Genomic DNA, 27,601 nt, shown 5'->3' with positions numbered 1-27,601 from the left:
GGATACCACAGTGCATTATTTGCTGTCCTTGATGGCATTCATGTTTGTAGGTGGCGTTCATTACTTTCCATTATCTGGGAGTTACATTGATTTTGAAAATCACTTACCATTTATAGTTGCATCCAAAAATATATTCGTCCTGGCGTTGATTTATAAAAAGTGACAATTAAAAAATCTTATTAAAAGTTTATTAAATAAAGGTTATTTCTAATCTATTTTTATTTTACAGCGTGAAAAATCCTCGTCTGACTTTTTTAATTAAAAATAGATAATGCCCGCTTTTTCTGTTAGAAATTATATTATATTCATTACGATAATTAAGGTATTCCTTATTCGGGGCCTCCTTTGGCTTCTATTACAATAAAGGCAAAGATGTAAAGCGATAGAGCTTCTCTTTTTATGAAATACCGTACTCCTCAGGCTATAGAAATTATTTTAAACGTTCCTATTTCCTACTGAAATTATACATTTATATTTCTTAACGTAACTTCTATATATTACATATATAACAAATACAAGAATAATTATTTTAAATTTTAAGAGAAATTTGTTGGAACGTTGAATAAAAAAATAAATTGTAAATAGCAATATGCAATGTTTCTCATTATTCCCACAAACAAAATTATATATATATATATATATATATATATATATATATATATATATATATATATATATATATATATATATATATATATAATTCTCGTGTCGCGGTGTTTGTTACCAAACTCCCCCGAAAAGGCTTTACCGATTTTTATGAAATTTTGTGTACATATTGGGTAGGTCTGAGAATCGGCCAACATCTATTTTTCATATCCCCCCAGATAAGAGTGACCCACCCCTAAATATATTTTTTTTATTTTTATTTTATTATGATTTAGTATTGAAAAATATATACAACTTTAAATTTTCACGCTTTTACGATCAACTCCTGTTTTTTAAACACGATTTTTATATTCTGCAATATGGTTGCAAGATGGCGATTGAATATAATAATTGTAGTACGATGAATTTTCATATATATTACTCGAAGTAATGTATATGGTAAAACAACGTTTTCTGAGTAGCTAGTAAGCTATAAACAAGATGCAGGCCGGCGATGCACTGCACGTACGCTGCAGGCCCATAGTGAAATGAAACGTCGCCGTAAAACTGAATTCCGTACACACACTGGTACACTGTGCCGCGAGGATTTAATTAAGCACACCCAGTGTACAGTGTACCGCGGCGCAGTGTTTGTTCTGCTGTGACGGAAATCAGCGTAACATCCACTGGTATTTAATTAAATACAAACCCTCACTGTATTTTGTATATCTTTAATATACAAAATTGTAAATGTGATAGTGAGTCGGTTTTTCCGAGTCGGCAACGCGCGCCATATATATATATATATTTTCTTCAATAAGTCCCTTCGTGAATATTACTTCAAATTACAATAATGAAGATCTTTATTACGTACTGTTATATAATTAGTCTTGACTTATATAATTATTACATTTATATGTATTACGTATAATTATTTTTATATTTATTATATTGTATGTGATTTATGTATGTATAATTTTTGTAAGTGTATTGTACTATATGTTTGTATGTTCATTCGTTTTAAAATGTATTAATGTTGTTGTCTTGCAAATTCCCCATTTACTCTCTCTGTTTATCGTAATGGTTGACTGGTAGAGAATGCTATCAGGCAATAAGTCCGCCCTGTAGACATATTTTAATGTGAGCAAATGTATAAATAAATAAATAAACCAGAGGAAGACTTTGTACAAAAGTCGATTGTTTAGGTACCTCTGTCCCATTCGTGTTTCTACCGTGAAGCAGTTGTGTTTGCATGATTGTGTTTCGGTTTGAAGGGTGGAATATGGCGTGAATTTACTGGGTACAGAGGAATAACACCTGAGTCCTCAGGAATGGCAACGCATGGATGAAACAGTATACTCTGTTATGTCCATGGTACTGTTCATATCCATAGGCGACGTTTACCACTTTCCATTAGGTGGGCCGTCAGCTTGTATGCCATTCGAAGTTGTATAATATATATATATATATATATATATATATATATATATATATATATATATATATATATATATATTAAATAACAATACAATATTAGTAATCCATAGCCATTGCTAGATATCATATGACAAATTAAGACATTTACTGTAGTGGTAATATATAAGATTAATTATTTTTTTTTGTAACAGTATTGGTATTTAAAGTTTTTACTAACAATATTTATTTATTTATTTATTATTAAATTATTTATTGTATTATTTTATTGAAGGGAAATAGCGCACTTTCAACACTGTATTTCTTCTATTGAATAATATTCATTGTTGTCTTGTTTCGTAGATATTTAACATAATAATTAAAAATGATGTCCCGCAGAGCATGTGATCTTGATGCTAAGCTCAAGGTGACACTCTTAGAGTTAAAAAAATCCAATGAATTAAATAAGGCCTTATTACAGGAACGAGATGAAAGTGAGATTGAAATTAAGTTGATGTCTGATAAATATGTGGCTCTGAAGAATGACCTAGTGAAGATCAGTACAGACTTTGAAGTTCTACATATCGAAAAAGAAAAACTTCAAGAAATTGTAAATAAATATGATCTGTGCAGAGACACATATGAGTCAGCATTGCAGAAAATCACTCATCTAGAGCGGCACCTTGAGGAAGTTCAATCACAAAATAAATCTTTGTTGGATCACAGGCGGTTGAGTAGTTATAACGAGACCATGGATCTGTATACAGAAATGTTAAATACTACTAGTGATCAAACATCTGCTCTGCCCCTTGTGACCATAGATTTGACAAATACACCAAGCTCCTGTAGTCCTAATAAAGTACCTATTAATAGTAGTAAGAAGTTAAAAAAATATGTAAAATTAAATAAATTTATTCGAAAATCAGAAAATTTAGTGAAAAGTCATAAAAAGTGTTTAAAATCAATTATTACTAGGAAGCAAAAAATTGACTTATCAATAGAATTAAATAATTGTAAAGAAAAAATATATAACAAAGATTTAGAAATAGATGAATTATCACAAAAAATTAAACTATTAGAGAACTCGTTGTCCAATTTATCTTTGAAATACGAATCAGCTAAGAATGAAATACATGAATATTCTGATCAGTTAGATAATTTAATAAAATTGGGTAACTACAACATGGAGCGGTTTGTTTCTCTTGCGGATAGATGTCACTGTAATTCACCAGAGTCTGATAACTATATCCAACCGTCCCACCATAATCAGTTGAACATTGATATCTCATCCGTTACGGAGCCAGACGTTTCATGTTTACCCACACGAAACAGTACAAAAGTAAATAAATGCAGCACTGTACATGAAACCATCAGGAGAACAATTGTTTATTCAGATGAATTTGGCAAGGATTTAGGTAGTTTATTATCGAACTGCCTCTCGCAACAAGTAATAAATAATTGTTTTCCGGGATCAGGTATATATAAGATTATAAAAAATATAGTAAATGAAAAATATGATATTCACACGACCCTAGTAATAGCGTTAGGGAATTGTTTGCATATGCGTAAATCTGATATAGTTAATTTAATAAAATCATTATATAATATAGTGGAGCTTGGTATAGGTAAAATATTATTATGCGCATTTCCCTACTCTCAATCCCTGACTAATGAACAGAATAAGTTCATTTATAGTATAAATAATTTAATTTATTCGATGACATATCATTGTAATGATATATTTTATTTTGAAAGTAACAAATTTGTATATATATATATATATATATATATATATATATATATATATTATAAGTAGTATAACGGGTTTAATTAGTAATATTAGTAATTATACTAATAATGTGACATGTGTTAATTTAAACTAACATCTACGACATTGGTTAAGCCACAGGATATGGTCATTATTCATCAAAATATTCGTGGCTTCTCCAGCAAAGAATTAGAATTAAGTCTTTTCTTAGAATCTAACAATGTACGGGTGTTATGTCTGACAGAACATTGGCTTAAACAATATGAAATAATTTGTCCTTTTGAACATTATAATATAGCTAGTTTTTTTGCTAGGAACAATGCCATTCATGGCGGGTCAATTATTATTTTAAAAAATGATGTAGAATATAAAAACCGTCAAGACATTGTAAATATTTCTATTGAGCAAACAATAGAACTATCTTGCGTAGAATTAGTTACTTGTATAATAATTTGCGTTTATCGTCCGCCATCGGCTTGTTTTGATTCTTTTGAACTGGCTATGGAGGAAGCATTGAGACGAGTCGCACGGAGGAATAAAACATTATTTGTATGTGGCGATTTTAATGTTGATTTATTATCGGAATGCCCAATAAGCTTAAGATTGATTAACTTATTTAAATCATTTAATTTGCACAATCTTTTTTTAGAACCCACTAGGGTCGCAGGAAATTCTGCCACTTGTATAGATAATGTTTTTTGTAATTGTGAAGTAAAGGTGAAAATGAATTTCGACTGTCTTGGATCTGATCATTACGGACAAAAAGTTATAATTGAAACTAAGGGATCCAAAGGGACTCAAACAATTACATGCAGACAAATAACACAAAAGAATTTGGCACGTTTTAAAAATAAAATTGAACATAAAATATCTAGTGTCATAGTACCTCAATATGACCCGGACATTGTATGTGAACATATTTTTAATTTAATTGAACATGAAGCTAGCAGCTAATTTAAAACAAAAACATTTTCAACTAGTGTAAAATCAAAGTTTTGTGACTGGGCCACGTTTGGTATTTATAAGTCTAGGGCTAATCTTTACGAACTTTACGAAAAACGAAGCTATATATCCGATCCCTTATTTCATGAACATGTAAAATCTTATTCGAAAATATTTAAAAAGGTTTGTCATACAGCTAAGTCTCTCTATTTAGGTAAAATAATAACTAAATCTAAAGATAAAATAAAAGCCACTTGGAAAGTAATAAATAGCGAAACTGGAAAAGTTAATTTTCAAAATAGCAAAATAGCTTTAAATATTAATAACAAATTGGTAAATTCCGACACAGAGGTCGCGCATACATTCGAATCTTATTTTACTAATATTCCATTAATTACGACACAGGCTCTAAAATCTTCCCCTGCTGCTGAAACTTTACTCAGACAATGTTAGCAAGTCATCAGCTGTATTTAACTTTAGACATACATCATCAGTAGAAATAATGAAAATATTCAAACAACTTAATAATAAAAAAACAGAGGATCTATGGGGTATGTCTGTTAAAATACTGGATAGTATAATGGAAATTATTGCGCCCTCTCTTGCTTTTATTTTCAATAAATGTATAGATGAAGGTAAATTTCCTAACATAATGAAAATTAGTAAAATCATACCGCTTTTTAAATCTGGAGATAGGAGTGACCCAATAAATTATAGACCTATATCCATACTCCCAGCACTCAGTAAAATTTTTGAAAAAATAATCCTTATGCAACTTGTCAGTTATTTCAATTTAAATAATTTAATCCACAATAGTCAATTCGGTTTTTCCAAAGGTCGTTCAACTACAGACGCAGGTGCAGAGTTGCTTAGACACGTATTTGCTGCATGGGAAACTAAAATGGATGTGATAGGTGTTTTTTGTGACCTTTCTAAGGCTTTTGATTGCGTTGATCATAATACATTGCTAAAAAAACTTGCTTTTTATGGCGTCAAAGACAATGCTTTAAATTTAATAAAATCTTATCTATCTGATAGAATACAGAAAGTGAAGATTAGCAACGCTACGTCTGACGGGTCACTTGTGCAAATGGGTGTACCTCAAGGATCTATTCTCGGTCCATTTTTATTCCTAGTTTACATTAATGATCTCCCATATGCCATGCAGGATAGATGCGGCATAGTATTGTTTGCAGACGATACTTCATTGATTTTTAAAGTTAATAGAATGACTAATAATTATGACGATGTAAATAGTGCTTTGCGGCGTCTCCTGCACTGGTTTACAACTAACAATCTTATGTTAAACGCTAAAAAAACAAAATGTGTTAATTTCTCTCTATCTAAAAGTTTTAATACTAATTGCAATATTAAATTAAATGACGAATCTCTCGAATTCATAGACTCTACTGTCTTTCTAGGAATCACACTAGATAATAAAACACAATGGGGTGCACAAATTCAAAGCCTTGCAGCGAAACTAAGTTCAGCAGCTTTTGCCGTGCGTAAAGTTAGACAGTACACTGATACTGATACTGCTAGATTAGTCTATTTTAGTTATTTTCATAGTTTACTCTCTTATGGAATATTACTATGGGGAAAAGCGGCAGATATTAAGAATATATTCATATTACAAAAACGTGCCGTTCGAGCGATCTACTGTATGAAGAGTCGTGACTCATTAAGAGAGAAATTCAAAGAGGCAAATATTCTCACCGTTGCTTCTCAATTTATATATTCAAATATTCTATATGTTCATAAAAATCTTGACTTATTTCCAAAAAGCAGCAATATTCATAATATTAATACTAGATTTAAAGACAAACTTGCTGTCCCCAAGTATCGTTTAGAAAAAGTTAATAGGTCTTTTATGGGAATAGGTATATATATATATATATATATATATATATATATATATATATATATATATATATATATATATATATATATATATATATATATATATATATATATATACCGAACTGGACGGTAGGGTAAATATAAAATTATAATGTACAAATTTGACGTTCATAAGCGGCTAAAATGTCCTACATGAATAAATGATTTTTGAATTTGAATTTGAATTTGAATTTGAATATATATATATATATATAATATCGTATATATTGATCAGGTTAATAATACAATGGAAATGTTGAGAATGACATGTTATTAAATTCATCCGCGTGGCCGAGGGATGTTCACTAGCCGAAATAATAAGTAGCCCGCGACCTTCACCATCACAAATAGTAAGTACTCGTATACAGCAAATTTAGTGAAGATTGGTTGAGTAGTTGAGGCGATAAGGAACACCAATAAACAAACTCATTTTCACATTTATAATATTTTGTTTTATACAACTTAGAATGGCAAACAAGCTGACGGCGCACCTGATGGAAAGTAGTAACCGTCGCCTATAAACATGAATAGTACCATGGACATAACAGAGTACACTGTTTCGCCCATGACACCCCCCATGTGTTGCCATTCCTGAGTACTATAAAAAGTAAATACACTGCCATATCCCACACTTCAAACCGAAACAAAGCCATACAAACACGACTGCTTCTCGGTAGAAACACGAATGGGAAAGTGGTATTGGCTATGATAATATTTTTTTTGTTAAACAATAGTGGAATGGCAACCCCGCCTGCGCTGTCGTTATGCACTGGCGATGCACCAGTGAGGGATGACAGGTAAGAATGAAAAGGCAGGTCAGTTAGCCTATCGTTATGAATACCTGGGATGCAGCACGAAGGTTTCCAGGTGAGACCACGTGCAAGTCAACCAGACAGGTTATATTGTTAGCAATGGGACTGGTATCTTTTTTTATCAATAACCCCTCCCCCCATAAATAATGGGGGGTATTGACTAATAAATAATAAGACTTAGTAACTAATAAGTTAGGATATGCTAATTTTTAAATTAATTTTAATCTAAACAATTTTTCTGTCGTAAAAACGCTAGAAAACGCTAGGTGCTATACAATACCAGTGCATGAAAAAGAAGAATCGAAATAATAGCTACGGACGATAGTGGCTTATTTATGATAGTTACAGATGTTTGAAATCATAATCAACATATTAAACTTCATAATAAGGTTTTAAATGAATTTATTGTAAATTATTATAGTCTAAAATTATATAATAGTAGACAATTTTATCTCTGACCTCAGGCTCAGAATATTATTTCGAAATCGGCCCCACTGTTATATAAAAACGTTATTAGAATCGATAACGTAATCAAATAAGCACACCTGTTTTCTGAAGAATAAAATAAATATAGGACAATATGTTTCGTGGCTCGCGGCGACAGATTTTAATGAAACGCTTGTAAGCTTCGCAGAGACAAACAATTCGCTGTTTGTGAAAAAATAAAAGGTCTCTTACAAAGGTTCGTTAAGCGAGCGACGAGCGGCGAGCGAGACGGCGCGGCTGCCGCCGGGCGGGCCCACACTTCTGGCGTTCAGTTAACGATATTTAAACTTTTACAGAAACGTGAAAAATCAGGTGGGACAACTTCACCCGTAATTACAGCGGTGTATTCAAAATAAATGTTCATAGTGTGGCAACTGGAGTCTCGCTCCAGGTTATACAATAAAATGCGAAATTATGACTTGGCAATTCTTAAATGAAATCTATTTCTGTTGTTAAGTAGGTGCATACATAGCTGTGTTTCGATTTTAAGAATAAGAGAGCATTTATGTGTAATTAAAGGCGAGTATAGACAAATCTTACCAAAAAGTTATGTACTTTATACGGCGTGCTAACTCTCGCGCCAACTTTCTATTTAACTATTTCACATGTGTCATATACTTGCCCCTTCTACCTTGTATAAAAGACAGTAAAAAAACATACTTGTACTTGTTTAGAAGTACAAAATAATAAATAATACCTATTTAGAATCTCACGTGTAGATTAACGTGAGTCGAGGGGTGTCAAATCTCACCAAATTTCGTCCAAAGAGAGAATGGAGGGGAAAAAATTAAATATAAAAATATACTCTCCCAACATAATTATATTTAAGAGCGATATCGAGTTCGGTATTCGGCTAGAAGCGTTTTATAACTATTTATGATCCGATGAAACTGTACACCTTTCAGCGGATAGAACCCATTTTGTTTTTATGTTTACGGCGAATATTGACATTGTGTTTGCGATTAACTTGTCCCGCTGTTTATGGTCAGCCGGTGCGCCGGTGCGCCGCTAGTTTACGACGAGCTGTAACTCCGAGGCTCGCCCACTGAAAAGGGCAAACTAATAGTTTTTAGAGGAGAGATTTCTTCAGACTATCAATTTTTCAAGGATATCTTTTCTTCCAAATGGCAATGGTCGTTTTCATAGTATTTTTATTTTAATACTGCTACTGTACAAGTAGTTACTGTAAGAGTTTCTTTCCTGGTCACGCTAAAATAGCTGAACGAATGAACTTTGATACACTGATCATATCATCAAATTAATGTATGGTAGGATAATTACTGGGCCATCTTATACGACATGACGATTTTATAAAGAGCATACTAGAAGGAAAAATAGAAGACAAAAGAGGAAGAGGAAGGCCGAGAAATAACTACATGGGACAGATAAAGGAAACACTAGGTGTCATATCGTATAGGGAGGTCAAGGATATGGCCTGGGATAAAACTGGCTGGAAGAAGATGCATGAATTAGTTGCACCGACAAGAGGAAACTCTTAAATGAAAAGAGGGAGAGGATATTTATTATGCGGGAAAAATCGCGAAAAATAGCTAATCAAATAGACAATCTATTCGTGATTAAATTAATTTAAGATCGACACGGGAACAATCACTATTCAAAAATGAGTCGGAATTGGCGAAAACATTCTATATAACATACAAAAAAATACACAAAACTAGAAACACCTTCAGGAATTAGTTTCATATATAATACCGAATGCTGGATATGATAAGTGAGTCAAGTTAATACTAATAATTATTACTGTTTTAATTTAACATTGTTCATTACGTTGCACCGTCAATTATATTTTTCGTCACTCCTGTGTACGGTCGACTGGTAGATAACGCCATATGGTGTTAAGTCCGCCGTTTGCACTTTCTAGGTGTTTTATTATTATTATTTCTGCTTTTAAGTGTCCACTGCTAGACATACCTAAGTCTTCCCCATAAGGAAAGTTTTGCCAGTAGTTGCAACGCTTGATAGGCGGATTAGTTACCGCAGTTAGGCTTTTAGAGATGTTTTAAGATGGACGCTGCTGCCCATTCAGGGGTCTAATAGTCCCATTAGTAGCAATACACCCTCTCAGGTCGACCTCCACGTGGTTCCCCCTGGAAACCATCATGTTTACTTCTTGTCGAATGCATCATGGGAGGCCAACTGACCTGCATTCATTCTCACCTATCATCTTCCACTGGTACTTTGTCGGTGTAATACCGATAGCGCGGGCGGGGTTGTAATTCCATTTTCACCCATTAAAAAAAAATTCCTCGCCCTTTGCACTAACTAAATAAACTTTCTAGGTGTATTAGAGTTGAAATAATAGTACTGAAGTAAGTGGAAACTAACTTGCGATAAGACACCACCTCTACAGCTGTAGAACTCGATCGATTTTCAATAATCCAACTCGGCTCCAAGATTACATCTAACCGCGTTATCAACAAATCACCGCGTGAGCCGGTTGCCGTTAATAACATCGCTTTGTACAACATTGGGAATTTGTAATTCACGACCATACTCCGTTTGGCGAGAGGAGATTGATTGTAGTAGCAGCTAATGCTTTATTGCTAGTAACATACTGATTAGAGTTTCATGGTCATTTAGATATTTTCAACCGACTTTAAAAAGAAGGAGGTTTCTTAACTCAATTTTTTTATGTTTCTTACCTAACAACTCTGTCAGTTCTATATCTAATTAGGTAATTCCTTTTTTATCGGAAAGGATTTTTTTTTTATACAACTTAGAATGCCAAACAAGCTGACGGCCCACTTGGTGGAAAGTGGTAACCGTCATCTATAGACATGAGCAGTACCATGGACATAACAGATTATACTGTTTCGTCCATGATACCGCCCATGCATTGCCATTCCTGAGGACTTAGGTGTTATTCCTCTGTACCCAGTAAATTCACGCCATATCCCACCCTTCAAACTGAAACACAATCATGCAAACACAACTGCTTCACGGTTGAAACACGAATGGGACAGAGGTACCTAAGCAATCGACTTTTGTACAAAGTCTCCCTCTGGTACGATGATGAGAGTTTCATGGTCATTTAAATATTTTCAACCGACTTTAAAAAGAAGGAGGTCTTAACTCAGTTGTATGTTTCTTACCTAACAACTCTGTCAGTTCCAAACCGAACTAGGAAATTCCTTTTTTATTTGAAAGAATATACTTACAGTTTGGTCTCATAAAAATTAAATCGATATCGGTTCAGTAGTTTTGAAATCAAGATAAATGGTTTTGTCACAATTTAAGCATTTACATTTGAAAAAAAAAATACTATAAATATTAAAAATAAAATTCCATGCCATTGTTTTGGCAAAACACGCCTGTTCCTAATAGATTATTGCTAACATCTGTATACCGTGTTTTACAGCAAATAAATCTATTATTATTGTTATTATTAATAGAAAACGGTTTTTTTTTTGTAGAAAACAATTTTTATGTAATCAGCAGTCAATTGGGCTTTAGCCCATTGTTGGTCCGATATATGTATATATATATTAGACCAATGGATGGAGTTATTATTGTATTATTATCGCCGTAATCTGGAATTAGAGAGATGAGTATATATTTATACTTATTTGATTTTCGTTCAAGTCATTCGAAGCCATAAATGAGCATTATTGTAAAAGTTCTCCCTCACCAGAGGGAGACTGTACAAAAGTCTGTACTGTTTCGCCTATGATACCCCCCATGCGTTGCCATTCTAGAGGTCTCAGGCGTTATTTCTCTGTACCCAGTAAATTCACGCCATATCCCACCCTTCACACCAAACACAGCCATGCAAACACAACTGCTTCACGGTTGAAACACGAATGGGACAGAGGTACCCAAGCAATCGACTTTTGTACAAAGTCTCTCTCTGGTTTACTTTTGAGGGGATTTTTCTTATAGATGCCAGGCGAATTGACAACTGCAATTTGGCTTTTGGTAATGTTTTGGAGGGGTACTGCTGCCCATACCTCGACTATAAAGTTCCATTAGTCGCCTCTTATGGCACCCATGGTAAAATAAGGGGTGGCCCATTCTATATCGAGATTAAACGGCAATAATAATTATAATGTCAGTAGGATTCAAATAGAACTTGTATATTAAAAGTTACAATTCAAATAATACTATGTTGTATAACATAGTGCTTAATAGTTAAGTCAAGAGCGAGCGGCGCGGCGGCCGCCTACAGGCCGCGGGGGTGAGGGGGGGCTGCAATTAACAGCTTCACTGGCTCGAAACGATTCAGATTTGTATTCCGTCGTTTCCAATATTATAATGTGACTCTCAAAGACAACGACGACGATGCAGACTGTATCCGTATAATATTAATGATTGCAATAACTGTCACGGTACACGAACGCATCTCGGAAACGAACATACAGCTCGATATTACTGGAGTGAATAAAGGAAAGATTTGTATTTTAACAGTAGTTTAGAACTCTTCCCGAAAGGTAACAACTAGTGTCCGACTTAAACAGGTTTTAAAGCCAAAACAGAAACCGAAACCGAACTTTCGGCCTTGGTTTCAGTTTTGGCCGAAACCGAAACTTACTGAAACATATTTAAAATTTCTCTACTATACTGAAATCTAGTGTATTTTTTACACAATTATCTACACAAACACACAGATAGTTGAAGGGTAATAATAAACACTAATTAAAGTATGTAACAAATATGTCATATGTAAAAACATGTTAAGATTATAACTTAAACTTAGAAGTAAATTTAAAAAAAAATAACTTTCAATTAGACACACAACACAAACACACACACAAAGTTTCGGCGCGTCCGAAAGTTTCTGCTAATTTCTGGCCGAAACCGAAACTAAGGCCGAAAGTAGAATTTCTGACCGAAACTAGCCGAACCCGAAACCGACACCGAAAGTTAGGTCGGATACTAGTAACAACGTTTTGTACTACGCTGAATATAATAGACGAATTGCTATTCAACGTGGAAATGCAGCAAGTATCCTAGGCATCCTACCAGCTGGCAGTGAGCTCAAAGAAATTTTTTATATTTAAATATATATTTTTTATTTTTTTATAACTTATCTCTAATTATATATCTATATATCTAGATTAACTATCTCTTCTATTTAGATATTTATAGTTTATGGTTACTAAGATATAGCATTAAATACATATTCAGTTCTAAATATAGATTAAACAACTATGTAAATAGACGAATCATAAAAGAAGTCTAGTTAAAAATGCTTAAATTAAGATAGATTAATACTCGTAGATCGGTACTGTGTGCCGTTCCCACCAAAATATTACGGAGAACACTCGAACAGAAACAAAAATGATAAGAGATCCTTTGTATTTTATAAAATTCATCTGTGTGGTGTCATGGTGCACAAACAAAACAATGGGTGACTATCGCTGAAAGCAATCTCGCCCAGATATTCTTCGCTTAAAATAGCTTTATTAAAAAAAAACTTACGCATCACATAAAATGTCTGTTGTAAACGGCGTGAAAATAAAGATGCATCATCCGTCCTGTTAGACATTATACAATTCAATAAACAAATGACGTGTATTGACGTTATATTTGAAGAGTGAAATCGTCGTAAATCTTTTTCAATACGCAATGCAAATGTAAGCACAAATATATCTGACAATCCCCGAAATTTGCGTATCCGAGTGTTTTCCTTTGTTTCTAAATCGAGACGGGGACGCGACTCGACAATCGACTTAATTGTAGCGAACGCCGTGCAGCGTACTAATGAATCGGAAACATGCGTATCAAAAGTTATCTATCCTATTTCTCCGCGAAAACCCTGATAGCGGTTACCACGGCGGCATGGACGCCGTTCACAATTTACAATTAAATTAAGCTGAATTTAAGACGCTTACCTGAACTAAATTTACGCCATTATTCATATTAATAGTACCCAACTAAGATATTTCAAGACCTATTATTTGGATTTACAAACAAATGCTTTCCCCGAAACGAGAAATAAAAGCCCTATAAGCTAAACTAGGTTGTTTACATTTCTTTACCACTAAATTTCATATGGCTTGCTTATTGTTCCACTTTAGGTATTTGTGAAAAAAATCTATTGAACTATAGAGAACCAATGAAGAGTTCTTAAATCTCTAACCATGGCCGTAACTTTTTTCGGTTACGGTACTTATAAACTGAGGAGATAAATAATAATCATTGCCCATCACTGTTTTTTTCGCACGAATACTCAGGTTATGGTATGAGCTCCCTGCCGAGGTTTTCCCAAGAGACTAGAACATGAGGTTCTTTAAAAAAGGGGTATAGAGGTTTGGTCAGGGTCGGCAACGCACGCGTAATGTCTCTGGTATTGCAGACGTTCATAGGGGACGGTAACCGCTTATTATCAGATGGGCCGTATGCTGTCTGTTTACTGTATATCTTTCTATTTACTGTACGGATAATCTGGTAGTATTGTTTTATTGTTACCCTATTCCCTTTGGCCGCAAGAGAATATCAGTGCTTCGCTCTTTTGAGGGCGAAGCAATAAACTGAGTTGTGGCCATTTTGTATTGCTATGGCACACGCACAAACGAAAATTGTATTTAGCTTTATGTATTTTTTTTTTTATCATTTATGTTATCTCGCTTTTTTTTATATATCTATGTTGTAATTTGTGTGCTGTAAGTAAGTAATGCAAATAAATTATCTATCTATCTATGCTTGTTTGCCACCTCAGTGCTATAAAAAAAAATCACCAATACTGCATAATAATATGTCAAGTTTTATAACTAGTAATAAATTAAAATTAATTTCCTTTCTAAGTTATAATTTTAAGGGTGTCATTGTTTGCGATTCTTTAATTAAATATGTTTTATACCTCAATGAATACTTTTGTATAAGGAGATACTAAAAAAACCGCACACGCATGAAACCACTTGATAAAATCCAAAAGGTTAAAACTCTTTCAAATGTTGGAATCTTCGGAGTTGACCTTTTTATATCTTTTGGTATACAGTAAAACGCCTCAGGTCTCTTGAGGGAAGATGGAAACGTAGCCTAATTGCTCCTCACCTGCTTATGTTTGGGTAATGAACACGCCTCCCCCGGCAGCCGGCACCTACAGCCTCGTCTTCTGGTTTGCAATCACAATAAAACAAATGAGATTACGTCGTGCGCTTTGAATGGTAAACAGTAATAAAATAACAGAGCGGCTCTCTAAAGCGAGCACCGTTTGAAGGATTAACCCAGTAGGTAGGTGCTTAAATACAGTTGCTAATATAAATACATAATTACTGACTTTGCTCTTGTAATTTTGTCAATGTATTTGAAGTCTTTGTTGGCACCTGATATTTAGAATAGATAGATATCTATCTATTTATTCCAAATATCATTCTATGTATCTTTTGGAGGAAACAATAAAGAGTATCTACTCTTTATTGTTTCCTCCAAAAGATTACAAAAGTAAACTTATTATAAATACAATTACAAGAAGTAATCACAGTGAATGTAAAAACAATGGGATGAAAAAAAATATAAATATGACCTAATCTTATTAAACGATTTCAAAACGGACATTTTTGAATTCTCCTGTATTTTTATTTTTATACTAAGTGATTCATTTTCTATACGAAACAATTTTTATAATATTTTCTTCCGATCGTCAGGGTTTAGTCCCATATTAGTGCCATATAAATTTTATCACTACGGAAATGACTGCATTTTATGAGTAATAAAATTTTAAAAGTCAGCCATATATAATATTCGATTAAAATAAATTTAAATGTCTGTTACAATAAAACTCCTGGGGCTTTGATATTTTTTTATAATAATTATTAGTATTTATTAGTGAATTTGTCACGATGGGCTAACTGACCTGCTTCATCGTCACTTATCATCCCTCATTGGTGCCCCGCCAGTGTATACCGATAGCGCGGGGCTACCACTTCATTATCATCTATTAAAAAAAGTATTATTGCTTATAAAGATTGAGTATTATCGGTGAGATTGATCGGTCGGATATGGCTTCATATAAAATAAGCGATGCCACACAAATAACATGTAACTCTCTTCCTTCTTACTATCAAGGATATACTGCAGTTTGTAACAAGAAATACAGAGATCTCTCAATGAATTGTATATTCTTTCAATAGATACAAGATTAATTTGGTGTCCCTCTGTCTGTAGGTAGGTATGCTACCGTGTAACCATTAATAATAGCTTTTAGTCTGAAATGGAAATGTACAAAGTTTATAAATGATAGGTAACAATTTATGCCTACCGGCAGAGATCTGCTGTTAGTGCTCAGTGGCTCGTAATACATGAATTATATCATTTGTATCAAGTGAATCTATTTTGTATAGTATTTATTTAATAAATAGTAGTATTAATTTAATAAGTGTATGACAATAGTCTTAAAAACCAATAATTTTTTAAGTTTGTGTTCCACAAAAAATGTGACTTCATTTGTGGCAAAACTAATTATTTCATTTAAAAACTAAACTGCTGTTCTGATTTCATTAACATTTCTATGAAGCTAATCTGTAAGTATATCCTTTCAAATAAAAAAAAATCAATTTTCTAAATCAGTTTACAACTGTTGAAGTGATGAGGTGGCAATATACAGGTAAAATCAAAGTCGTAATTAAATCTTAAAACCTAACAGTGCTGTAGAATATATTGGAATAGAAATTTTATAAATAAAAAATTAATAACTTTAATAAATGTTAAGCCTTCTGTAGCAACATAACGGCAGAACATACCGTGTTAGTTATAAATTTTTTAACATTAATTTAGATGAGAATGAAAACGAAAATCTTTAACTTTATTGCCAAGTAGACTACAGCATGGGGTAAAAACAGAAAGCGTATGAAGGGCAGATGTGGTGAAAAATATGTGACAATTATAGTAATAGTATAATTCATCAAGAATTAAGCATGATAGTTTCCAGGGGGAACCGCGAGGAGGTCGACCTGGTTGGGTATATTGCTAGCAATGAGATTCTCACTCTCCATTACTAACAATCCCTTTCCATCCGAATGCGCCGTGTTAGGTATATTTTTTTTATAATAACGATCATCAATGGGGAAGAAAAGTTCTTGAGTGGCGACCCCGTACGGGCAAACGCAGTGTAGGTCGACCCCCCACTAGATGGAGTGACGACCTAAAATGCATTACAGGGAGTCAGTGGATACAGGTGGCTCAGGACAGTTTTTTGTGGCAGTCTATGGGGGAAGCCTATATCCAGTGATGGACGGTTAATAATGGGTGAAATGATAATAATGATGAACGATCACTGATAAAAGACTGTTATAATAATGACAATAATGGACTTGATTTGTCCAATAACTTAAATAACTCATGTGCCGTTTCCTAGTCTGTATTGACACTTCTTCTCTAATGATTGAAACTGCAAGTCTTCTTCTTAAAATGTGAACGATTTCATTTACGCCTGTGAATCTACATCATTTACATTCGGTTTCTTCTTAATTGTTTTTTTTATAGGTGATCGCGCTGTCGATACGCGCGCGTAATACCTCTGGTATTGCAGACATTCATAGGCTACGTTTGTATCTTACCGCTTTTGTACCATCAGGTGGGCGCGTATGCTTGTTTATGGAATGAGCCCTTGCCGACCTCAAGAAACTACAGCATGGTATAAAAAAAAAATATCTCTGGTAAGGCGTTCATAGGCTACGGTAACCGCTTACCATCAGGTGGGCCGTATGCTTGTACCACGTCAGTGGTATAAAAAAAAGAAGGAAAGATTAAAATTAAAATTATCATCGCCAATGTTTTGTAGATTTTGTAGACATACTGTGGTAGTACCATCAGTAAGTATTCCGAGAACTCCTTACTGACACCAATAGGATGACTACAATGCTTTTACATTTCTAGACACGGAATCCAAAACAATGTAAAAGCAATACACATCTGTCATTGCCAGGGAGCGTTTACTGCACGAATTGCCTCGCGCGACGCCGCGACCGGGCGACAGGCGCGGCGGCTGCCTGCTCCGCGCTATCTGATGCCGCTACTCGACAGTCGAAAGGAATACCTAATTAAAATTACAATGAACGAGTACATTATACTCCGCAAACAAGCGGCGGATTTAGTCGGGATAAAGTTAGATATTTAGTAATCTAAGAATGCCTGGTAGTATCGTTTATATCATTTTAAAACTTCTCTTCTTTTCATTTAAGAGTTTCCTCTTGTCGGCGCAACTAATTCATGCATCTTCTTCCAGCCAGGCCATATCCTTGACCTCCCTATACGTTTTTTTATACAACTTAGAATGGCAAACAAGCTGATGGTCCACCTGATGGAAAGTGGTAACCGTCGCCTATGGACATGAGCAGTACCATGGACAAAACAGAGTATACTGTTTCGCCCATGATACCCCCCATGCGTTGTCATCCCTGAGGACTCAGGTGTTATTTCTTTCACGCAATATCCAACCCTTCAAACCAAAACACAGCCATGCAAACACAATTGCTTTGCGGTTGAAACACGAATGGGACAGATGTACCCAAGCAATCGACTTTTGTATAAACTCTCCCTCTGGTGGTACGACATGTATAGGGAGCATCATCTAGCGTAAAATATATTGCAGCTAACGGGTCATCAGATGGTGATGTCGCATGGTGACTTGGACAGTATTATAGGATTTACAGAACATACTGTGGTGTATATGAAACCTCTCACACATTGTCATTCCAGAGGATTTATGCGTCTGCGCCCTGTACTGTTGTATTATATCCTTCAAATCATAACACAGCCAAGCAAGTACAGCTGCTTAACGACAGACTTAGGAGAAGGATAGAACTTCCCGTGTAGGGTACTTTGTTCATATCTTCCTTTGATATTTACCGTTATCCACTATATCCATACTACCATTCGTGTAACCATAGACAAGTATGGGGGAAGGGATTGTTAGTTATATAGACTACCAGTCCCATTGCTAACAATATACCCTGTCAGGTCGACCTCTTCGTGGCCCCCTTGAAACCTTCGCGCTGAATTCCAGATGTATTCACCACGATGGGCTAACTAAGCTGCTCTTTCTTTCTCACCTGTCATCTCTCATTGGTGCTCCGCCAGCATTTACCGTTAGCGTGGACGGGGTTACATTTCCATTATTATCTATTAAAAAAAAAAAACATGGATAAGTGACGGACACCACTATCCAAGCGATGAGCATTCAGTCTGCCATTCCTAGTCGTAATATTTTAAAATAATTTTATAACCTTAAATGGAAAGTCGTATTCATCTGCCAGTGTTCAACGCCCCAGAAATTGATCCGGAATCGATTAATGCAGAAGCGAACTAATTCAAATAAAACAGTCCAACGTTTTATTAAATACTTTCCGTGAGCGACGACGGCGCCTGTTGAGCCGTGGCTGTTTTATTTGCCAGTTATAAAACTCGCCTTCACTTGTTCCAAGTTCGAAGGCCTTTTCTAATAAAAGACTTTCGATGAGTCCTATTAGGTGAAAATGCTTTTATTGTTGCCGTGCATGTCGTAGATTATTTTAATACCACTGCTTATCATACGAGAGCGGCGCCCTTCGCCAATAAACGTGTCTAGGTTACCTTCGTTTACTATTTATTGGACGGCAGCTTTACATGATGTGTGATGTACGAAAATATTGTCAATTTAAAAAAAAAATCTAAAAGGTATGTCTGTATTTTTTTTTCTGCACCGATTGTAATGATTCATGTTGCAATCGATAGAGTTCAGTGTCTCGTTTATTCCATATTGTATTTGTAATATCAATAAGAAATTACATGTTAATTTACATATTTATTATTATTATATTAGCTGTCAGCTGTCCACTGTTAAAAATAGGCTTCCCCCATAAACTGCCATAAGGAACGATCCTGAGCCACCTGTATCCACTGACCCCTTGCAATGCATTTAAGGTCGTCACTCCATCTAATTGTCCTGTACTGCATTTGCCCGTATGTTGGTTTTGTCAGTAGTTGCCACGCTTAGTTTACATATAATAATAAATAATCCTTTATTAAGGTCACCATGACCCACAATTTTTATATTTTACAAATTATCAATAATTATGTTGAGTTCTTTCGACATACAACGCAAGATAATGGTTCGTGTAGAAAGAATCCGGTCTACATGCCAACATGGCCAGGACGTAGTTGGGGCTGGTCCTCACTCTGCAGGGCAGTAACGCAGATTATAGACATAATATTTAAAAAAAAAATATTTAACGTAAAATTGTTATGTTAGGTATTAACTGTGCCCGAGATTTATTCGCATTATATCGATAGTCCAAGTAAGAATTCGTGCGTGCTTCTTCCCTCCAAAAACTACGTGTAAACAAGCCAAAATCAAATGTTTCATAACACAATCTCAGTTCTCATATCATGGTCATCAGAGACGATAGCGTGTTCAGTTATAGTGGGCTCACGACAATAGGTATCAACTGTAATGGCGGCCGCCATATTGTTACGACGCCACGGAGGCGGCCGATTGCTTTGTGATCAACGGATAGATTATGATATTGTGTTCTATAATTATATTTATATTTAGTAACAGTGTTATGATTTATTGACATACATACACGGATTCCATACATGAAGCCATGGACATTAAATACAGTAAAATCAATGGGAATCGTATTGCACATTGGCACATTGCGTCCATCTTAAAACAGACTTACCAGAAGGAGATTTTGTACAAAAGTTGCTTGGGTACCTTTGTCCCATTCGTGTTTCAACCTTAAATCAGTTGTGTTTGCATGACTGTTTCAGATTGAAGGGTGGGATATGGCGTGAATTTACAGAGTACAAAGGAATAACACCTGAGTCCTCAGGAATGGCAACGCATGGGTGGTATCATGGGCGAAACAGTATACTCTGTTGTGTTCATGGTACTGCTCATGTCTATAGGTGATGGTTACCACTTTCCATCAGGTGGGCCGTCAGTTTGTTTGCCATTCTAAGTTGTAAAAAAAAATCACCAAATCCTAACTGCAGCCGCAGTTGCGTCGATGTTTGAAAGAAGGTGATGTTTTAAAGAATGATAAGATTCAAAAGATGGAATATCACTATCACTACATAGTATAAAATAAAGTCACTGTCGTTGTCTGTCTGTCCCTATGTTTACTTAAATCTTTAAAACTACGCAACGGATTTTGATGTGGTTTCTTCAATAAACAAAGTGATTCAAGAGGAAGTTCTATATGTATAATACATGCATAATATACTAAAGAAACACTAATAATTATTATAGAATTTTCTAATGTTATGTGATGTAATGTGCACCCGTTCGAAGCCGGGGCGGGTCGCTAGTCTTATATAACAAGTAAATTTTCTTCTTTATTATAAGCGGCAGCTTGAACTTATCAATTGCTAAGAGTTCAATCAAAACGAGTACAGAATTAACGATGCAATACCAAAAGTTATTTAAAACTGCTACATGAGAAAGAGCAATGTTTGGATATTATATGTTGTAAATCCTCATAATGTTGAATTCAACATTAGAGCAACTTTCAAAAAACGATTCTGTGTAATGCACGTAAAATACCCAAACAGTAACCAAGTTTATTTTTGTATGGCCGCGCCGCAGGTTTCTGTAAATGTTTAATTTGGTAACGGATGCCCGGATATGTACAGTATGTAAGTCTATTGCATATAATGAAGAGTAGTAAAGAAATTGGCTGTAACAGTTTGTTGCTCCAACGCTGTGTATAAACAAAACTAATATCATACTGCGGATAGACACATACTTGTGGGCTACTTAATATAGAAACAGATATAATATACGAGTACCTTGGATGAGCTTCGCAACTTTGTCCATGTGAAACTTTCTTTTCGTCTCATACTCCATCTCAATCATTATTTCAGCCATATTTATCTTTTATTATAAGAGAATAGGTCTTGCACTAAATTTGACACAAAAAACAATCCATCGAATACCTGTCACATAATTTCATTTCATTATTAGATGGAGCATTGATTCTATGCTGTTTACTTCTAGGAGTTACCATCATCAGCTCGTTTTACATAGTCTATGATGATAATTCGCCTATGTAACTAAACTAGTCGCAGTGATGATCTTAATCGCAGGAATTTGACGAATGTCATTTGATAAATTCTGGGTCAATCTTTGTTAGGTTATGAATATGGAACGTTGTAGGTACAAGAAATGGCTAAATTGATGGTAATGATGTATGTAGTAAACGAACATCATCATCGATGATCTCCACGGCGTAGTGGTGGGTACGTTACTTTGCGTAAATAAAGTCGCGGATTTGATTTCTTTTCGGGCCAATTTGGGAAACGAACTTTTGTTCTATGGCTTGAGTCTGGGTATTCTGAGTATGCCCTCAGATGTTGTCTGCATGCATCCTCATAACACAAGGTATCTTAGATTGTGAACTAGACAAATGGTGTGATTATGCGGTAGTTTGGCACTTTTGTCGAAAAAAATGTTCCAATCGGAACTCAAATCGACGTTTCTGGCTGTCCTACAATGTTCTTAAAAATGATCATTCGAGTTCGAATCGTTGCACTGGAACGAGAAGGATATCGGCGGCTATCTATCATTCACGCTCAAATAGAAGCGACAGTATAGTGTCGATTGTCCATCGGTGATTCGCTCATAAATCATCTAATCGTCTTGAGTATATGAGGGCAGGCGTCGGCGTCGTGTTGCCAGTTCGTCACTCACGACTGGCCCGGCACCCAGCCAGTCACCCGCAGAATGGGACGCCTCAACTGTCAATAATTGCCTGCTTGACCTCGCTCATTTTATATCCCTACTTGTATAGATTATAAAGCGACATCAGATCATAGGACCTATCAAAATTCGATGTATAAAAATCGTAGAATAGAAAAATTTGGAATAGATCTGTCTCTAAATTTTATGGTGGGTGTACGTAGTCGTATTTGAAAATATTCGCTGGCTGGTTTTTCTTAACACGCAGTATTCTAGTTTGAAGACCACGCGATTGCTGTCATTGTTTGCCACTTATTATAGTTATTTTTTAAATACTACGCATCTTTATCTGTACAATATAGATAGACACAAACTGATAGCTCATCTGCTAGCTAGTGGTTGTTGTCGTTTATAGATATAAAATAATCATCATAAATGACACAGAACATGCATTGGCAACTCTGAGGACTGGGAGAAGTAGATTATTAAAAATGGAGTCAAACGGTCCTATTACTGGAAAACATTGTGGTTAAGTCTTATGGAATTCGTTACGATAGCTAACTGACCTGCTTTCATTTTCACCTATTATTCTTCACTGGTACTAGCCAGCCAATACCGATTGTACAGGCAAGATTATCATTCCGTTTTTACCTATTAAAAACACTGCGGATTATTCACTGTGATTTCCAGGCGTGAGTGGTTCTCGACGGTCCGTCCGGTCAACAGAATGACTAATGTTTTTAGAAGGTTGACCAATAGTAGTAAATTATATGTTTTTTTTATATATTTACCCTTTATTACAGCAGTTACAAAAATAAGGATTACAGTTAGTAAATTAATGTGAAAGGCGGTCTACCTTTCTTACAAGAAGTAATGTCCTTTCCCCACTGTGTCTTTGTGTGGACATTCCATAAAAACCACTTACGTTTATGGATTAACGTTTAAGGATACAAGAAAGTTTAGCAATTTCCTTCCCAAAGGTGTAAAACTTCAATATTGTTCGGATGTTTCACTCAATCCTTCATACACGGACTTGGAGGAATTTATCACCCGGATTGATTATATCTGAATTACGATACTCTTTACTCCTCGTGCCGGTAACATGTCCCCGGGGAAATCAAACGATAATAACAAAGTAATTTTGGAATTTTCGGTCCCCTCTTCGAGTAGGTTTTAAAATGTTCACTGTGATGATATAAAATTTATGCTCCACTGTCGGGTCATTCAATGAGTTGTCGTAGATGATGGTGGTCATCATCATAATCATATCAGCCTTTAATTGTCCACTACTGGACATAAACCTCCCCCTTGGAAAGTTTTGCCAGTAGTTACCACGCTTGGCTGGCGGATTAGTAACCGCAGTTAGGTTTTGGAGATGTTTTTAGAGGGACGCTGATGTATATCCCTCGCCTTTGCTTAGTCGTCTCCTACGACACCCACGGGAAAGGAAGGGGTGACCTATTCTATGCCGGAATCACACGGAAATAATGGTCATTACTTTAAAGCGAGTAAATAAAAATCTCGTGTCATTAATTCTCCTCTCCAACTATCTTCAAGTCCAACTTAAAAGATAGTATAGTTTTAATTCTGATAAATAAAATTAATTCGGCAGATGGCAATATGTTTGCAGACTCAGCTAGTCATAATATAAATATTTATACTTATAAATGTAAATAGAAGAAGCAAAATGCTGGGCGATCTTATATGACAAGACGATTTTTTAAAGAATATAATAGAAGGAAAAATAAAAGGCAAAAGAGGAAGGGTAAGACCGAGAAATAATTGCATGGGACAGATAAAGGAAACACTAGATGTCATATCGTATAGGGAGGTCAAGCATATGGCCTGGGATAGAGCTGGCTGGAAGAAGATGCATGAATTAGTTGCACCGACAAGAGGAAACTCTTAAATGAGAAAAAAAATATGAAAGTTAAGTTGTTTGTTTGTTTATAGCCTTATTGGCTTAACCAATTATTGTGATATTTAGTATAATACACGTATTATATGGGATGGAGAAGGATATAGGCTTCTTTTAATCCCGATCAGTAAACATATTCTGATCACGCGATCGAAGCTGCGATTCAAAACTAGTAGTATATACAAACAAAAATGAATGTAATCATAATATTATAATAATTCAGTTGGACTAAAAGGGCTCAAAGGGTTTACTTGGGTAGCGTCGGTAGGATTACAGAAGGTTTTTAAGCATTAGTTATAATAGTTATGTTCTAAGCCTGAGAGAAATTTAAACGGTTTATTCTCGATTTTTTTTTCCTATAATTTTTTACTTCAGTGAATAAAAATATGCTCACGACGGTGCTTTTGGAGTTGTGGAGACATTAGTCAAATATTTAATGGATGTGATGAACTTGCCTCTCGATTAAGCATTTGACATGTCCACATTTTGAAACGCAGTGCAGGACGATCCCCACTAGATGGAGTGACGACCTAAAATGCATTGCAGGGAATCAATGGATGCAGGTAGTTCAGGACCGTTCCTTATGGCAGTCTACGGGGGAGGCTTATGTCCAGCAGTGGACGGATAATGGCTGAAATGATGGTGATGATGATGATGATTTGAATCCTGTGTGTCGTGGCAAACTTATTGTCATCTCTTCGATTAATTTGGTTTGTTAATAATGCTTTAAATCGCTAGAAAGTGAGACAAAAATTTAGTTTGGAAGATTTTGATGTCAGCTATATTATATAGCTATCCTTACTACCACTGGACAGCCCAAAATTTAACTTCACATAAATATTTTTGTATAGTCAGGTGTGGACTCACGATCTTTGGACTCTACGTCGGTGTACCTGTTACAAGTATGGTACATAGTCTACGATATCTAAGGTATATCATTATTTTAACCATGAAAACGTATTCGTAAGTTTGTAAGAAACATTTACGTATTTTTCAAACCCCTGAAGAATTTTCGATAAAATTTTTACATTTTAAAAAAACTAATGAAGCGAGAAAAATACATAAGTAGATTAGGCATATATGAGAGACGAGAGATAAGTGATTTTTTTTTAATTCTTCCCTTCTAAAATATAAATAGTATTCATAAAACTGAATAACTTTTGCCAAAGAACTTCAACACGGAGTCCATACCTATAAAATTAAGTTCGAATAATAATTAAGGTTGTGTTAAATAAACCCAATTTCTTTTGTGGAAAAATTAGTTTTCTTTTTAATTTTAAATTCGATTTTGTTCTAATATCCTTTTAGATAAAAAAAAATAATAATTTTATAAATCGGTTTTAAACTGACAGAGTTATGAGGTAAAAATGTAAAAAAATATAACCAGATTGAGAGTCTTCTTTTATTTGAAGTCAGTTGGAAAAGGATGAAAGGGTCGTATGCAAAGTTAAAGGAAAAGTTTGCATGGAATCCGGCGGGTTTTCATATATTTGATTATTTGAATAAAAATTGAAAAAATTGTATGAAGTTACTAATATTTAATAATTTTCTTCTGCATTTAAAAGATAATGAATATTTTGATAACACTCGTGTAATGTTACAATCGGTCGTCTCGAGGTAATTCGCATTCACGTGGAATTACGAGTAAATCTATGAATTACCAGTAATATTTACACGTAAAATAAATTCAGGTGTCTATTAAAGAAATGTTCAATTTAAGAGTGTTAATGCCGAAATTGCATTCCATAAATCCAAACATTGTTTATTCTTTAAAATTGGCAGATACTGTATTCTGTCATTTTCAAAAATAAAGTTAATATATTTTATGGAAAATTAGAGTATTTATCTTTGCAATAATTTTTTTACCTATATTTTCAATCGATCGCCAAAATTTTGTATTTTGGTGCTAATAATGTAGTAGGGAATTTCAGAAATTACTAGTATATTAAGAAGAATGTTTAATACTATATTTAATTCAGTCCAATTCTATAATTAACGTTTTAATTCGTTAACTCGAGCAATTTTTTTGGAAAAATATATGTACTCGTATTCCTTTTTTTTTTTAACGATACGACTTCAACGAGCGTACTCTCGTAAATTTAACAACTTTTAATGTTAACTAAGAATTTATACATTTATGAATAACAACAAATCAATGTAAGTTTTGCAAATAAATCAACAGGTGTTCAAAAAGTTGGCTCTTACCAGCGGCGGGTTTCACTGGCCCGTAGCGACGGTGGTACGTTGCAGTGGAGCGATAACTGATTATACCGTGGAACTTCACAATTGCACTGAAGTATAAGCAAGAGTTAGTGATTTCTTGATAAGAGCCCCGAGTGGTCCGCGGCGCGTTAGAGAGCGCGCGAGCGGCGCGGACGGTGCGAATGGATGGCGAACACTGACTGCTCGCAACACAACGCTCTGTACAACGCTCGACCTCACGCTGCTGCCGTGTTATTCGGCGACGCATCGGCAACACAAGTTACAGGGTGTACCCTGTAACTTGTGTCCCTAGGCCCTATAAAAAGAAAGAAATAACTTTTATTAAAGTAAACTTAACACTTGCTGACCGGTGACGAGTAAATTCGTGATTGCACTATCATGTACTCGTAAGTACGTTCTCCTACCACGACGGGCAACACTATTTAGATTACAAGGCGTTCATAACCAAAAAAAAAAATACTTTTTTTATTTATATTTTATAATCATGACGAAATTTTCAGTCAGCAAAGTGTTAAAAAGTATTTTTGTACAATCATTTTTTATGAGTCTTTTTTATACAACTTAGAATGGCAAACAAGCTGACGGACCACCTGATGGAAGGTGGTAATCGTCGCCTATAGACATGTGTAGTACCATGGACATAACAGAGTATATTGTTTCGCCCATGATACCCCCATGCGTTGCCATTCCTGAGGACTCAGGTGTTATTCCTCTGTACCCAGTAAATTCACGCCATATCCCACCCTTCAAACTGAAACACAGCCATGCAAATACAACTGCTTTACGGTTGAAACGCAAATGGGACAGAGGTACCCAAGCAAACGATTTATGTACAAAGTCTCCCTTTGGTGTACTTGCTCTGCTGACTTAACAGCTCTTTCAGGATACTCGCACAATTTCAAGAAAATCAGCTGTTGTTTTCTTTAAAAACG

The 27,601-nt window shown here is 34.9% G+C and overlaps 1 protein-coding gene across 8 annotated transcripts in view; it reads right to left on the bottom strand.

Annotated features, from left to right (window-relative positions):
• Positions 1-26,868, bottom strand: part of LOC113514846 (calcitonin gene-related peptide type 1 receptor-like) — a 108,670-nt gene extending 81,802 nt beyond the window's left edge. For 5 of the 8 annotated variants that reach the window (XM_052897294.1, XM_052897295.1, XM_052897293.1 and 2 more), the window contains exon 1: positions 26,652-26,868. The gene's annotated coding sequence lies outside the window, so the exon portion shown is untranslated. Of the gene's footprint in view, positions 1-14,919; positions 14,981-26,651 lie in introns of all 8 variants that reach the window. The other 3 variants (XM_052897298.1, XM_052897296.1, XM_052897297.1) reach the window with 2 other exon arrangements.
• Between the last annotated feature and the right edge of the window lie 733 nt (positions 26,869-27,601).

The sequence above is a fragment of the Galleria mellonella genome, unplaced genomic scaffold, assembly GCF_026898425.1.
Source record: "Galleria mellonella isolate WM207_F2 unplaced genomic scaffold, CSIRO_AGI_GalMel_v1 utg36, whole genome shotgun sequence".
In the NCBI taxonomy this organism is placed as follows: domain Eukaryota; kingdom Metazoa; phylum Arthropoda; class Insecta; order Lepidoptera; family Pyralidae; genus Galleria; species Galleria mellonella.
The sequence above is the reverse complement of the archived record's forward strand: the minus strand, read 5'-3'. Positions and strand labels throughout refer to the sequence as shown.